This window comes from Tupaia chinensis, unplaced genomic scaffold (genome assembly GCF_000334495.1).
Source record: "Tupaia chinensis unplaced genomic scaffold, TupChi_1.0 Scaffold145151_1, whole genome shotgun sequence".
NCBI lineage: Eukaryota > Metazoa > Chordata > Mammalia > Scandentia > Tupaiidae > Tupaia > Tupaia belangeri.
Genome location: NW_006205011.1, coordinates 1,801 through 8,125, shown reverse-complemented (window position 1 = coordinate 8,125; position 6,325 = coordinate 1,801). Strand labels below are relative to the sequence as shown.

General features: G+C 40.7%; 1 pseudogene; it reads left to right on the top strand.

The window, feature by feature from the left end:
* Positions 1–2,349, top strand: part of LOC102479034 (serine/threonine-protein phosphatase 4 regulatory subunit 2-like) — a 27,365-nt pseudogene extending 25,016 nt beyond the window's left edge.
* Positions 2,350–6,325: the final 3,976 nt, after the last annotated feature.

Below are 6,325 nucleotides of genomic sequence, written 5' to 3'. Positions count from 1 at the left end.
ATGCCAGGTGCGCTTGCGTGCATGCCCAAGATCCCAAAAGGAGAATAGAGGAGAAGGGATTGCGGAGTGGCTATTCCCCCAGGGGGGTGATTTCTCGCTTTCTGTCTCTCTGTCTCTCTTTGTCTATCTGGCGAGCGCACGCACCCTATAGCAAAAACCTCTCCAATAAATAAATAAATAAATAAATAAATAAATAAATGGCAAAGGATATAGGACAACCCATTTTGGGGGGCCCTCCTTTCTTGGGTGCTCTGTTTTTTCTCCTCTCTCCTTTAATAAACTCCCTGCTTTGGTATACCTACTCTTCTGTGTTCACAACTCTAATTCTTCCTAAGCACGTGACAAAAACCAGTGTCTCCCTGTGAGTGTAGGCTGGATCACCCTGCACCCCTGTTGTCCTGTGTCATATTTTGGTGCATTGGCCAGGAAACGTCTACACTCTCCTTCTTCAGGTCAGGATGGATTCAGTGGTCCCAATTTAATTTAAAGGCTATTTTATTTCCAAACTGGAGAAAGTGATGGATGATTTCAAACCTTCAGTTCCTGAACCAAGAGGTTCTCCATTGTCAAATACATCCTCCCTGCTTTGGTATACCTACTCTTCTGTGTTCACAACTCTAATTCTTCCTAAGCACGTGACAAAAACCAGTGTCTCCCTGTGAGTGTAGGCTGGATCACCCTGCACCCCTGTTGTCCTGTGTCATATTTTGGTGCATTGGCCAGGAAACGTCTACACTCTCCTTCTTCAGGTCAGGATGGATTCAGTGGTCCCAATTTAATTTAAAGGCTATTTTATTTCCAAACTGGAGAAAGTGATGGATGATTTCAAACCTTCAGTTCCTGAACCAAGAGGTTCTCCATTGTCAAATACATCCCCTTTGATGAAATGAAGGAAAGAATACTGAAAATTGTCACTGGGTTTAATGGTACACCTTTTACTCAGAGACTCTGAGAATTGCTAACAGATCTAAGGAGAAACTACACAGGAACAGACGAATTTCTCAGAGGAGCAGAAAAGAATGTGATGGTTGTTAGCTGTGTTTATCCTTCTGAAGAAGTAGTATCCAGTAGTTGGGAACCAGCAGTTAGCGTAATGGCTATGTCGCTGGACTCCCACGTAGTCGACCGCGGTTCGTGTCCCGGACCAGGTGGCTTAAAACCCACGCTGGGCGTGTGTGCGTGCATGCCCAAGATCCCAAGAGGAGAATGGAGGGGAAGGATTGTGGTGTGGCCATCCTCCCTGGGGGGGTGATTTCCTGCTTTCTGTCTCTCTGTCTCTCTCTGTCTGTTTGGCAAGTGTACACGCCCTATAGTGAATAACCTCTCAAAAAAAAAAAAAAAAAAGAAGTAGTATCTAATAGTTTAAATTGAATGAATGGTGTTATGTTTCCTGGAAATTCACCAACCTAAACTGACGTCTAATATAAATGGGCCTGGAACACCCAGGCCACTTAATCCACCAAAGGTTTCTTTGTCAGCCCCCATGACAACTGATGGTTTGCCTGAGAGCACTGACAGCAGAGTCCAACTTACAGCAGAATGAAGAGAAAAGTCACAGAGGTTTGAATCAGAGGTTTCCTCGGTGAGCCCCATAAAAAATAAACATCCAGATGAAGATGCTGTGGAAGCTGAGGAGCATGAGGTAAAAAGACTCAGGTTTGACAAAGAAGGTGGAGCCAGAGAGACAGCCAGCCAAGCAAGTTCCAGTGAAACTTCTTCTGGTATGGTAGAAGAAACAGACGCATCATCTCCCTCTCAGGACAATGACAAAGAAAGTAGTCGTACCTGGCAGCACTGTGCAGAAGAGGAGGAAGAAGAGGAGAAAGAGGAAGAGTAAAAAGACTCAGGTTTGACAAAGAAGGTGGAGCCAGAGAGACAGCCAGCCAAGCAAGTTCCAGTGAAACTTCTTCTGGTATGGTAGAAGAAACAGACGCATCATCTCCCTCTCAGGACAATGACAAAGAAAGTAGTCGTACCTGGCAGCACTGTGCAGAAGAGGAGGAAGAAGAGGAGAAAGAGGGAGAAGAAGAGTCTTTTATGACATCAAGAGACATGAGCCCAGAAAGAAAAAAATCAAGAAAAAGAATCTGATGATGCCTTAACTGTGAATGAAGAGACTTCTGAGGAGAATAATTAAATGGAGGGATCTGATCTGTCTCAAGCTGAAAAAGATTTACATTCTGCAGGCAGAGAAAATGCAGGTCCTGTAAGTAGCGGTTCTGATTGGCCATGAAACAGAAGGATTAGTGGGATCTAACTCCAGTAAAACTGGAGAGGTTCTATGAGTCATCCATGGATAATGATGAGAAAGCCACAGAAGTCACAGATGAGCAAATGGAACAAGACTAACTATTGAGGAACATTTAGATGCAGTATTTTACATACAGTTCTGGTTTTACACCGTATAAAAACCTGTATGTGATAAAGTGGACCTTTACTTTTACAAGAGAACCAGGTTGTAAAATAAAGTACTTTATGGGTACAAAATAAAAAAGATACAAAAGGAGTGGAAAGACATATTTCTGAATTGGAAGAATACATATAATCAAAATATCGATCAAACCCAAATTAATCTACAAATTCAGTGCAATTCCAATCAAACTACTAGAGAAACTCCTCACAGAAGAAGAAAAAATAGTCGTAACATTTATCTGGAATCTTAAAAGGCCTTATATTGTCAAAGTGTTACTATGCAAAAAGAATAAAGTAGGAGGCATCTCACTACCTGACCTCAAAATATACTACATAGCTATAATAATCAAAACAACATGCCTATCGGCTCAAAAATAGGCAGGCAGACCAATGGATCAGAATTGAAACCCTAGAAATAAACCTTAAAACATATAACCAACTGATTCTCCACAAAGGGCACAGGAAAATCCAGTGGTGAAAAGAAAATCTTCTCAGGGGCTGGTAGGTACTGTAGCAATTAAAGGTGCTGAACTCCCACCTGGTTGATTGAGGTTCCTGGCTGATTGAGGTTTGAGTCCTGGACCTGGCTTTTTTTTTTTTTTTTTTCTTTCTTTTTTTCTTTCTTTTTTTTTTTTTTTGGAGAGGTTTTTGCCATAGGGCACCGTGTGCTTGCCAGAAAGACAGAGAGAGACAGAGAGACAGAAAATGAGAAATCACCCCCCAGAGAGGATGGCCATGCTGCAATCCCTTCTCCTCCATTCTTCTCTTGGGATGCACACGAACCCAGTGTGAGTTTTAAACCAGGAGGCAGGGACTCGAACCGTGGTCGACTACACGGGAGTGCAGTGACATAGCCATTACACTAACTGCTGGTACCTGGACCTGGCATTTTGATTTCTCACTTCCCTTCTCTCTCTCTGGTCTAATTAATAACAGAGACCATTCTCAGGCTGTCTCAGAAGCCCTCTACCTCTGAGCTGTGAGCTGCCCCTTTCAGGGACTAGGGAAACTGAATATTTTCTGCTCCATCTTCACCCTCCAGATCCCACTTTCTAGAACTATCAAAATAAAAATGATACAAAAGGAGTGGAAAGACATATTTCTGAATTGGAAGAATACATATAATCAAAATATCAATCATACCCAAATTAATCTACAAATTCGGTGTAATTCTTCTGTATTCTCTCTGTTGCTCGCTCTTTAATTTGTTTCATAATTTTTAAAAGGATTATTTTATTTATTTTAATTTGACCAAAGAAGGACAGAGTGATAGAGAATGAGAGAGAGGGAAAGTGAGAAAGCAAGCCACCAGGTCCAGGACCTGAACCACTATTAGCCATGTGGGAGTCCAGAGCCCTTAACCACCATGCCACCTGCCAGCCCTTGTTTTCCGATTTTTAAAGTAAAGTACTTCTTGCCTTCTTTATCTCTCCTTTATCTTGCTATTTCCTTTTTTTAAAAACTTTTTTTTCTATTTGAGAGGTTTTTGCGTGCACACACCAGAAAGAGAGAGACAGAGAGACAGAAAGTGAGAAATCAACCCCCTCTCCAGGGGTGATGGCCAAGCTGCAATCCCTTCTCCTCCATTCTCCTCTCAGGATCTTGGGCACGCACATATACGTGCCCGGCGTGAGTTTAAGACACTGGGTCCGGGACTCGAAATGCAGTCGAATACATGTGAGTCCAGCGACATAGCCATTATACTAACTGCTGGTCCCTTATCTTGCTATTTCTCACCTTTCCTCCCTCCCACATTGGACAGATCAATCTCAGACCATCCCAGAAGCCGTCTGCATCTGAACTGTCAGTTGCCTCTTTCACGGACTTGGAAAACTGAATATTTTCTGCTCCAACTTGACCCTCCAGACCCCAGTATCTAGACAGGTAGGGAAACCTCTGTATTCTCTCTGTTTCTCTCGCTCTCCTTTACTTGCTAATTCTCACCTATGTGGGAGGACAGACCATTCTCAAGCCATCTTAAAAAGCCACTTACACTTAAGCTGTGAGCTGGCCCTTTGAGGGCAACTGAATATTTTCTCCTCCAACTTCACCCTCCAGACTCTAGTATTTAGACAGGTAGGGCAACCTCTGTATTCTCTTGCACATCTGTGTTTATTACAGCATTATTTTCAATTGTTAGGACATGGAATCAACCCAAATGTCCAAGAACAGAAGAGTGGTTTGAAAAAAAAAATGTGGCACATATAGTCTGTGAAATACTACTCAGCCATTAAAAAAAAAAATGAGACCCATAGTATAGTGGTTAAGGTGCTGGATTCCCACATGGTTGACTATTGGGAGTTCCAGTCCCAGACCCAGCAACTTGAAAATCCTCAATTTCCATTGAATCAACCGTACAAAGGGAGAAAAATAATACTGTTTACAGACTGCAGGTCACCTCCTTCTGCGTTCCTCTGAATGCTAAGATTTACCTCCAAAAAATAGGAAAAAATGTATAATCCATCAGATGACCAGAAACCACTGCAGAGGCACAAGAAATATGAACCCAAGAAAATATCTCTCCTCTAAGGGAGCAGAATAACACCTTTCTCCACAAAGAATACAAGAAAATGCATGGGAATGTCAGATAAAGAATTTAAACTATTCATAGTGACAAAGCTAACAGAGATGCAAGAGAATAGACAATGAACTCCAGCAGATGCAGGAGAAAAGAGACACTGAGTTCCAGGAGGTGAGGAAATTCTTTCAGGATCTGAAAGAGGAGATACACATCATGAAAAAGGTTCAAATGGAATTGCTAGAGATGAAGGCTGTAGTAAAGGAAATCAAAACTTCCATTGAAAATATAAAAAGCAGATTAAATTATGCAGAAGATCACATTTCAGATGAAGAAGATAGAACCTCTAACCTAGAAAAGTTCAGCAAAAAGACTGAGAAAATAACCCCCAAAAATGAGAATAGCATATGAGTTATACTAGATACCACTAAATGCCCAAATCTCCAGATCATCAGTATCCCTGATGGTGAAAAAACTAATAAGGGCATTGATAATCTATTCCATGATTCTAGGAAGAAAACTTTCCAAAATTAGAGAGGCACTCAAATATTCAGACCCAAGAAATACAAAGGACCCCACATAGAATTGACCCTAAAAGATCTTCCCTGGGGCACATCATAGCCAAACTGACCAAAATCACAGACAGAGGCAAGATACTAAAATTGTCAAGAGAAAAATGTCAAGTTACTTTCAAAGGATATTCCACAAGGCTAACATAAGATCTCTCATTGGAAAGAATGGAAAAATATATTCCAAGTGTTAAGTGAAAAACAATTTCAACCAAGAATACTATGCCCAGAAAGATTATCTTTCTTATGAGACAAAAGATAAAAACATTCTCAAGTAAGCAAAACCTGAAAGAATTTACCAACACCAGACCAGCTCTCCAAGAAGTGCTGAAGGGAGTGCTATACCAGGAAAACTAAAGTCAGACACACAGAAATAGGAGTACAAGAAACAACCAATAGAATGCCCGGCCTAATGGTAGGGATAAGTCTGGAGTTGAATGTTAACTTTCAGAGTTAAAAATGGAAAGATCGGACCACAGTAACATTGCAAGTTCAATAGAAGAGAGATAAATTATGTGAGTCTGAACTGGTGAAATAGATTTTTTTGTCTTTAGACTAAACATTATTGATTTTCTTTGAGTCTTTGATTTCCATATTTAATGATTTTTGTCTTCTCTTGAACTATTGACAGGTTCATCTACCTACTATTTGAACTAAATCCTAATCATCTTCCTGGCTTTAAGTTTTAAGAAAATTTCTCCTAACAGATTTTGATTTTTTTAAAGATTTCTTATTTAATTTTATTTATTCATTCATTTATTTTAATTTGACCAGAGAGAGAGAGACAGAGAGAGAGAGGGGGAGAGAGAGAAAACAAGATACCCGC